Here is a 9,803-nt window from a genome sequence, read left to right as displayed (position 1 = left end):
CAAAATAAACCTAATGTGAAGATACAGAGCCACACAATTCTCAAACCCTGAAAAATGTGCTTTGTTCTCTCCTTCATTTAGGACTTTTGTTAACCAAAGTTACTGATCTATTTTCGTTGATCAGATTAAAAAATGCCATTTTTGAAATCCAAAGAGAATATTTTTGTAAATAGCTCTGGATTGATGATAAATATGTGGATTTTCTTTATGAAATAGAATGATTTTCCTTTATCTTCAAAGTCTAGTTTTTCTGTGTGGTGGTGGATGCCTGTAATCCCAGCATTTGGGAAGCTGAGGCAGGAGGAATACTTACTACAAGACTGAGGCCAACCTGGGTTACATAGTGATTTCGAGGCCTGCCTGAACTGCATAGTGAGACCCCCATTTAAAAATGAGAAAAATAAATAAATAAGTAAAAATAAAATCTAAGATTTTGTAATACCAAATAAATTAATTACAAACAAACTATGGTAATGTGTATTAAAACAGAATTTTCTAATACAAAAATATGGAAAATGTGTCATTATCATGAAAATCGTATATACCCCAAGAAATTGAAATAGCTTAATGGACCTTGAAAAGCCTAATTATGAAACTGGGATCAAATACAAATGCATGGATAGCCACACATCCACAAATTTTATATCTTCCTAAACAAATAAAGAACATTTGGCCTATTGAAAAAGAAACAAAATAAAACAAAGCAAAACACCCTCACAAAGTCATTTAAGACCAATATCAGATTTCAAGTGCTTTATAGTTAATTCAGAAAATTATTGTACTGAATTTGCTAAACAAGTCTTCATTCTGCTAGATATTCAAAGATAAAAACAAAAGTATAAAATGTTACAAAACTTTTCAGAAGAAAAAAAAATTAGAGATTGCATGCAAGTAGAAATGACACTAAAATTGGATTCCTCAAAAGCATTACATACTATAAACAAATAAAACAGCCAGGAATACTGGCCCAGGCACATAATCCCAGCCCCCTAATAGTGTGAGGGAGGAATATTTCAAGTTTGAGACCAGTTTATGGGACTTAGTGACACAGTCTGAAAAATGATAAAGACTGGGTTGTAGCTTGGTGGTAGAGTATTTGCCTGTCATGTATGTGCAAAATCCTGAGTTCAGTCTCCAATACCAAAGGGCATATAGAAAAAAGAAAATAAAATATACTTTCAAATTGTTGAAAGATATTATTTTTGTATATAAAACATATAAGCAAAATTATAACTTCATATGAAAAAATCAATTATTTTGAACATCAAAGGATGTATAAAATGTATGACCCACTCAGCATAGAAAAATGTAAAAATATTCTAAAATACATGAAAGAATATCTAAATGTACAACCCACTCAACCTAGAAAATTAGTTTAAAAAATCTCAAGTAAATATGACTCAAGGCGACTGCTACAATGACAATGTTTTACAAGAGATATATATATTGGAAGTAGAAAATTCAAAAGAGTATAATAAAAAATTAAGAAACTAATTTTTATTTTCCTTGAATATTTCCCTTGAGCAGCATTATTTTAGTGATGTAAGCTTACATGTTTTTTGGTTCAGTTGAGTTTCACTATATTATCTGGCTACGCTGAGAAAAATATAACATAGAATAAATTATAACTAATATTTGGTTAGTTTATTACACATGAAAATATGAGATGTTCAATATGCAATAATATGTATTTTATTTATATAACTGGAAATATTAAAATATAAAACAAAATATAGATACCCAGAGGTCACAGGGCCATGGTATCAGAGAGGACAGAAAGACTCTGTGGGCTCTGCAGCGGAGCCGTATACCCATGAGTCCCACAGCTCATGTCTGTGAGGAAAGCACTCAAGGGTGGGAGGAACAATATCCCTAGTTAGGGTAGAAGATCCCATAGCCTTGTATTCTAACAAAACACGTAGACCTTCATGTTGAAGAAAGTGGAACAGTACTATACGCTATGTAGGCACTAGACACACATAATTTGAAAGTAAAAGGATGAAGCTGCACTACAACTTTGATGAAAGTGAGCGGCTGCATTCGACAGTATTTTTCAGTGCAAAAGGAAATACTAAAAACAAAAAGATTCATTTCATAAAGCTAAAGGTCTCAATTTATGAAGAGAACAATAAAGTTAAATATTTATGCACCTTATAACAGAGTTTCAAAATGCATGAGGCAAAAACTGGTACAATGACAAGTAGACAGAATTAGAAAGCTGTAACAGGGGTCGGGGAGATGGCTCAGTGGACTAAACGCTTCGCTGGCAAGCACAAGGGCCTGAGTTCACTCCCTAGTTCCCCAAAAATAAAAAAGGCTGTAACATGTTCACAAGAGAGAACACTATAGACAAATACATATAATTTTATAAATTTGCCACAAAGTGAAAGTAAATGGATAATCCAAGATTGCTTATAGAAAGACTCAATGCTGTCAAGATGTCAGTTTTTCCTAACAATTTTTAGATGCAGTGAAATTTTAATCAAATGCACAGCAGGTGATTTTGTAGATTTTCACAAAAATAACTACATTTTATTTATTTATTTATTTATTTATTTATTTATTTATTTTTGGAACTGGAGATTGAACTCAGGCCCTTGTGCTTGCCAGGGAAGCACTAATTCTACTGAGCCATCTTCCCGGCCCCTAAATTTTATTTTATAACAAAAGATCACAATAACCTACAACATATTGAAAGAGAATAAAATCAGAAGACTGTTATTTCTCAACTTTTGGACTTATTGTATTATTAATTAGAAATGTAGTTAGACTTTATTGTAATATTAGCCAGTACATGGTCAGGCTCAGAGGGTCTATCTTCACTCTTGTGATTCATTTCATAAGATTTTCTCAAAAGGGTAAAATTGTAGTAAAAAAAAAAAAAAGCAGATTGATGGATGCTAGAAGCTTGCATTGTAGGAAGGAGTGGAGAGACAGGAACACAAGGAATAATTTGGGTTGGAAAAATGTACTAGATTTTGATCTAAAACACTATACTGTCTTACTAATACTATACTAAATTTTAAAAAGCAAAATACAATATAGACAATAGTAAACAGGTCCTTTGAAAATGTATGCATTTCTAAAAATTTATTATAGTAAAAGATACATTGCCATTAATCCCTCTCAAAATAAGCCCTGCCAGTTAGGGTGGGCTCCTCCTGTCCTTCTTGCCACTTTCTCATGCATATCCACAAATCCTCTTTGTCAAGTAGCTTCAATTGCTCTGTGCTGACTACCTTGGTATCCTGAAATGGTGCAAACTGTTTCCTTCATGGTCATTTTGACTTTGGGATATAAATAGAAACAGCATCGGGTTAGGCTCAGTGATGAGGGAGGTTGAGGACACGATGTGATACATGTTTGCCAGATATTGCTATACCAGGGGCACTGTGTGACATGGAGTGTTCTCATGATGGAGGGTATAAATGCACTGCCCATTCCTCAGGCTGCCTTCTGTGTACCATATCTCACACTCTCAGATGAGCCCTTGTAATATTCATGCTTTGCTGGAGTGTTCCTGGGTGTACACTCAGCTCACATAGGTCTGGAAAGATTAAAAAAAAACAACAAAACATGGCCAACACCACCTTGATGTTGGACCGTGATTGATGTCATTTTTGTTTTGCAAGAAGGGCACTGGGTGGCTTCTATTGAGAACTCTGAACCTTGGTCTTAGGATCACAACCGCAGGCCCAAGTTTCATCTTCTGTGATGACATTTTTTAAAAAGCCAGGATCTGAGATGGCAGAATAATACAAAACCAAGAAATGCGTTTTGATCCATGATTTATGGAATACTTTAAAACACACCTCTCTCAACTGCAACACAGCTGGCTGCACCAGACAAGTTGGAACTTGTCACATACTTTTACTAAGATAAATGCATTTTAAAAACAAAAATACAAAATAGACTATAGTAAACAGACCCTTTGATAATGGGAAGAGCATGGAGAGAGGGAAGATTTGGAGGAGGAGGGAAATAAAAATTAAGATACATTAAGTGCATGTATCTACACCCAAGATAAAACCAAACATCATATAGTGCAATGTATACTAATAAAAATTTTGAAAAGAAATTTGAGGTGCTGCTTCTTGTGTGGAAGAGACACTCTTTTTTAGTGGACAGCATTCAGGGCAATATTCACCATGTGTTTTGATCACAAAACACAATACCATATACTAAAGGGTGAATCTTATGTGTTTGACTTAAACAATAATTTCAATAATGGGTAAGTTACACATATATCTTTCTTTAAAAGTTTGGTTGTTTCAGGCCTGTGAGATAGCTCAGCAAACTAAGTGTCTGCTTAGGCAAGCACAGGGCCTGGAGTTCCACCCCCAGCACCACAAGGTGTGTTAGCCCTACCCCCAGGCACAATGGGTGGATCACTGTGAGTCCAAGCTGCATAGTGAGACCCTGTACCAAATACATTTTTTAAAAAGTGTTTGTTTCATATTTTAAATTAATGCATGCTGACAGAAAAGTACAAATGCTTACAAATTATAAACAATGAAAAATTATGACAAAGTTAGAAGTCAGTAGAAAAGCTAACACAAAAAATTAAGGCATTGAAATACTTTCCAGTTATAAATATTTTTCTAATTTAAACATCTTTCTTTATGTCTATATAGCCTAGATTATATCCCAATCTTTGTTTTCAGTATTGTGAATTGTCATCTTTTTCTGTTTGCATGTGTTTTTATGGACACAATTGGGAATACAAGCTAGATGTCATGTTTAACTATAAAAGTCAGGTTTTTTGATGGATATTAAGGATAAATAACTGAGTTCAGCAGTGAACTTCCTTTTGTTGCTAGTGATGGAGTTACTAGTGGACTCACTGAGCAAGTTGCTTGAGTTATGATGTGATTCCTTCTTCAAAAATAGTAGTAGCCATAGAAACTGCACAGCTGTAGTTTCTGCACTATCAAAGGAATCTTCATAATCAGACACAGCCTTGCTTCTGCCTGTACTTTTTGGGTTTTCTGTCCACAGTAGGTATATTTTTCATAGTTACTGGTAAGTGTTAGATGAGTACGTATCACCAAATAATCATAAAACACATGATCGTGTTTGATCTATTTATCCATCATGATCTCTTTAGGCAAATAACCAGGCTGAATGTCAATGTTTGTTATTGCTCATGAAGAAAAGTATTCCATAGCATCACACCATTTCCTGGATTCAGCCAACAAAAAATATAAGCATCTTCCCTTCATGGATGTAGAAGATGTGTATTTTCTACTTTTGTGTAGCTGATAACTGGCTAGGGCCATCTCCCAACCAGTGGGCTGAGTGGTTCATCCACCATAATGTCTCTATGATTGCAAGTCAAATTGTTAGTTTTCCTTATTTTGGTAACAATGGGCCCACTGGGGACTTACAATTCCATAAATTACAGTGATTAAAACTTATCTTTAAATGTCTGATATTACAACATATATTTTAAAGAAAAAAATTAGAAGGGCTATGGAGGCCAAGTAGCATGTGCAAAATTTTCCACTCTACCTTTCACTCGTGAAGCCCAGTATCTAAGAATATGCTTTATTCTCTTCCTATTGAATAATCCCAAATTTCCTGTCTCAATTTGCCATTCACCATTGTGTATTTTGGGATAAAAATCTAAGAATGAATAAAGCACAAGTATGATGACACTCTGAATTCCAGTAACTACATTCTTCAGTTGAAATTCTTTACAGTCAACCAATCCTGAATGAATTTTTAATTAACTTTTACTTTTCTAATCTTTAATTTTTAGTGTAAGTGAAAACTCTTCTCAAAATAGAAAGTTGCAAAAGCTATGGACAATTTAATTTCATTGAAAAGGTTAAAGAATGTTTTTCCCTTCTATATTTTAAAAAGAATAAAAAATAGTAAAAAAAAAAACCATTAGAAATGATACCAATTTTCAGTAAACAGAAATACTATAAATTTCCTAAATTTACAGTTATGACAGAGATATGTATTCATGCAACCATTTCTAGCATAACAATCTGAATGTAAATCAACAAAAAATGTGTCCTCCTCCTTTTTGTTGACTTTTCCCTCCAACCCTTGCCCTCCCCCACGCTTCTATGCCCAAAGGAGTTTCTGATCACTTTGAGTCTGAATTTTACAAAATTTTGTAGAACAATACATTGGATAGTCTATTTTTTGGTCTGCTTTCCCGGCATAATTTTTATAATATTTATCTATGCTATTACATGTATCAATGTCATACTTTTCTATTTCTGTGTATGACATAGTATACTTTGTTATTTAGTAACTTCTTAAAAGTAATTTTTGTTTTGTTAGAGATGAGATTGAATCCACATAGGAACTGGGGGCATGTGTTAACAGCTTATAGTTTAATAATATTGAATTTCTTACAATATTAAAAAGGCATATTTTTTCATTTACAATTTTGAATTTCTCACCAATGTTTTATGCTTTTGTTCAAGTAATCTTTGCAATTACCTTGCTAATGTTATGTCTAAAAAATTGTCTTATTTTATTAATTTTTAGAATCCTTTGAACATTTATTTTCATAGCACATGTCCGCACACATAATAATCATGTTCATTGTGGACAGTTGGTATGTGCATATAACACATTTTAATCTTTTGCCCCCCTATCTGGTATTTTTTTCAACTTGTTTATTTATTTATTTTTCTAATTTTAACTTCTGTATGCTAGTATACAGAGTTCTGGTTGATTTTGATTCATCGATCCTTTAAGGTATGTCTGGTTAAACTTACTTGTGGCCAATATATTTTATTTTTGGTAGACTCCAGATACTTCCTATTACATGTTCGTTATCCTCCTCTTGTTTATTCTCTAGTTTACCATACTTTGAAGACCACGGCAATTAGAAGTAAAAATATTTTGACTTGTTTCATGCATCAGAAAGCAAAATAGTTGCAACATCAAGATGCAAGATTTTCTTTTCTTTTTTTTATGTATTTAGTACAGGGTCTACAGGATCTCGCTACACAGATCTGACTCAGAGTGATCCTCCTTTTCTCAGCCTTCCAAGTGCTAGGATTACAAGCTCATGCCACCACTCCCAGTCTCAGTCGCAGTCTCAGCTCACTCTGGGGACAGCGCAACACTGCACACAGGGGTTCAAACCCTGGTCCTTGTGTCTGCCAAAACAGGCGCTTTAGTCTGCTGAGCTATTGGCCCGGACCCTATAACAGATACAAGATTTCCTTATGCACTTTTCATCCAGTTGTGAATATTTTTATTTATTTTATCTTATTTTATTTTACTTTTTTTGTATTGGGTGCAGGGCCTCACTACATGGCTCAGGTATGTAGTGATCCTCTGGTTTTTTAGCTTTGCCAGCAATGGGATTACAGGCATGCACCATCATGCCCAGATTTGATGGACGGCTCAGTGTGCCCAAGGTGGGGCCAGCATGGCATGTTCTGCTGGTAATCCAAACTTGGTCTTTGCGCTTGCTTAAGTAGGTGCTCTGTCCACTCAGCTATATTGCAGGCCCTATGAAAATTTTGAACATTAAAGGAATTTTTTATTATGGGTTTAGTCCTACCCTTCACTGGGTCACATGCATTGTGCATTCTATATATTGGTTTTAAATTCAAAAATATTGGGTGAGATTTTTGGCACATTTTCCTGAGATTATGAGTCTGTAGTTTTGCTATTTTTTGTCATGATTCAGTTTTAAAGTACTGCTACACTTCAAAATGAGATGAAAATGGTTTTCTCTTTTGTTCTGAAACAATTTTTACAAAATAGACAGCACTTCTTCCTTATTGTCTGATATATTTTATGAGTGAAATTCTGTGATCCAGAAGCCTTCCTTGGGGGGAATATTTTAATTAAGAATATATTTTCATACTGGAAATAAGGCTGTTATCATTGCATCTAGTGTCAATTTTGAATTTTTTTTTGTGCTTTAAAGGTTTTTTATTTAATTTGAAGTGCTGAATTTAGTGATGAAATTATTCACAAAATTCCTATTTTAAATTACAGTTTGTCAGTAAAATTGTAATGTGATGGTTCTCCATAATGTTATAAAAACATTTTACTGATGTTTTCAAAGAACTAACTTTTGATTTCACACTTTTTCTCTATGACTTGAGGGTTTCCCCACTCCATATTTTAGGGAAGGGTCTACAAGGTGTTCAGAGTCTTGTTACTAGATTGGACTCATAGTGATTCTCCTGTTTACAGTCACCCAAGAGCTGGGATTACAGAGGCATATCAGCACACCTAGTTCCAATTGCCACCTCAGTGTGCGCCAGAGGTGAGGCCAGCATGGCAGGCCAAGGATCAAACCCCTGGCTCCTGTGCCTGCTTGCAGGAACTTTAATCCTCTGAGCTAGTTGGCTGGCCCTTATGACTTGAAGTTTCATTTATTGACGTTTATTCCTTATTATTTCCTTTGTTTTCACATATTTGCTATGCTTTTCCTAGATTCTTAATATAGAAACTTAATTCATTGATTTTAGTGTTTCTTCTTTTTAATAGAAAATATTTAGGTCACATGTGGTGCTGCACCTGTAATTCTAGGACAATCACAAATTCAAGGCCAGGCGAACAATTTAGAGAGACCATGTTTCAAAGAGTGAAAAAAGAAAAGAAAAATCAGGGTAAGAAATTCAGTGAGAGACTAGAATTCTCAAGTTCCTAGGTTCAATCCTCAGTAAAACAAAAGGCAAATCAAATGAAAATATTTTATAGATGTAGATAACCTTATAAATATTACTTTTGCTAATACACACACACACACACACACATATATAATCTGTTGTATCTACTATTGAGTTCAAAATATTTTATTTTCCTTATGTTTATTTAATACTATTTATTGAGAAAAATAATATTTAACTTTAGATCATTTGAATTATCCAGATATTACATTGATTTCTAGTTTATTTTGTTCAACTCTAAGCTTCACCTACTAGTAGCAGGTTTTTATTTTCCACCATGTGTTCTACCTTGGTTAATCTGCACTTACATAGAGCATGCAATTAGTAATCCTTTCAGATCACTTTCTGTGTAGATTGGCCATTGCCAAAGTTTTAGAGTGTTGTTTATGCTTTCCATGCCCTTGATGACTTCTGTTTCATCTATCTATCTATCTATCTATCTATCTATCTATCTATCTATCATCTATTTGTTTGTTAAATACAGTTTCTTGCTATGCAGTTTGGGCTTCTAATGATCCTCCTGTTTCAGCCTCCCAGAACTGGGATTACAGGCATGCTGGTAATGGCACTCCCAGTATTTCAGTGGCTGGGATGGCACTCCTAGGATCCAAGGGCTGGCATAGCATGTGGTACTGGGAATGGAACCTGGGGCCTTGTGCCTGCTAGGCAGGCACTTAGAGCACCGAGATACCTCCCCAGCCCTGGGCTTGATGACTTTATATATAGTTCACAAGGTTTGGCAGATCAGTTTTGTTTCAACAAACTATAATTGTGGACTTATCCATGTCTTCCAGTTTTGTGGTTTGTCTTTATGTAATTTAAATCTCTCCTATTGGTCCAATACACAATTTTAAATTTTATTTATTTCTGATAAACTGATCTTTATATGATTAAGAAATATCTTCTATATCACTGAAATATTTCTTACTTGGAGTATATTTTATCTGACATTAATACAAATACCTCAAATTTCAAATGGTTAGTATTTGAATGACATATCTATTTACTTTTCTTCCTCCTCCTCCTCCTCCTCCTCCTTTTCTTCTTCTTCTTCTCTCCTTCTCCTTCTCCTTCTCCTTCTCCTTCTCCTTCTCCTTCTCCTTCTCCTTCTCCTTCTCCTTCTCCTTCTCCTTCTCCTTCTCC

The sequence above is a fragment of the Octodon degus genome, unplaced genomic scaffold (genome assembly GCF_000260255.1).
Source record: "Octodon degus isolate 3935 unplaced genomic scaffold, OctDeg1.0 scaffold00095, whole genome shotgun sequence".
NCBI classification, from domain to species: domain Eukaryota; kingdom Metazoa; phylum Chordata; class Mammalia; order Rodentia; family Octodontidae; genus Octodon; species Octodon degus.
The sequence above is the reverse complement of the archived record's forward strand: the minus strand, read 5'-3'. Positions refer to the sequence as shown.